This window comes from Buceros rhinoceros, unplaced genomic scaffold, assembly GCF_000710305.1.
Source record: "Buceros rhinoceros silvestris isolate BGI_N320 unplaced genomic scaffold, ASM71030v1 scaffold31567, whole genome shotgun sequence".
In the NCBI taxonomy this organism is placed as follows: Eukaryota; Metazoa; Chordata; class Aves; order Bucerotiformes; family Bucerotidae; genus Buceros; species Buceros rhinoceros.
The window spans coordinates 14,993-15,213 of NW_010420920.1; positions in this window are offsets into that span (position 1 = coordinate 14,993).

Genomic DNA, 221 nt, shown 5'->3' on the forward strand with positions numbered 1-221 from the left:
GCTCTCTGGGCTCTTGCCACAGGCAGCACAGGAGTGCTGTCCTCGGAGAAGCGGTGGCAAAGCACCCTCCCGTCTCCGGGAGGCTGGAGATGACGCTGGCTTTTCAAAAGCCACTTCTTCATGGCTGTTGGCATGGAGACAAGTGGTTGGCGTGATCGCCGTTGGCACCATCTCTGCTCCTCCAGCACGGGGAGAGGGAACCTACGGCTTGTCAGCTGATG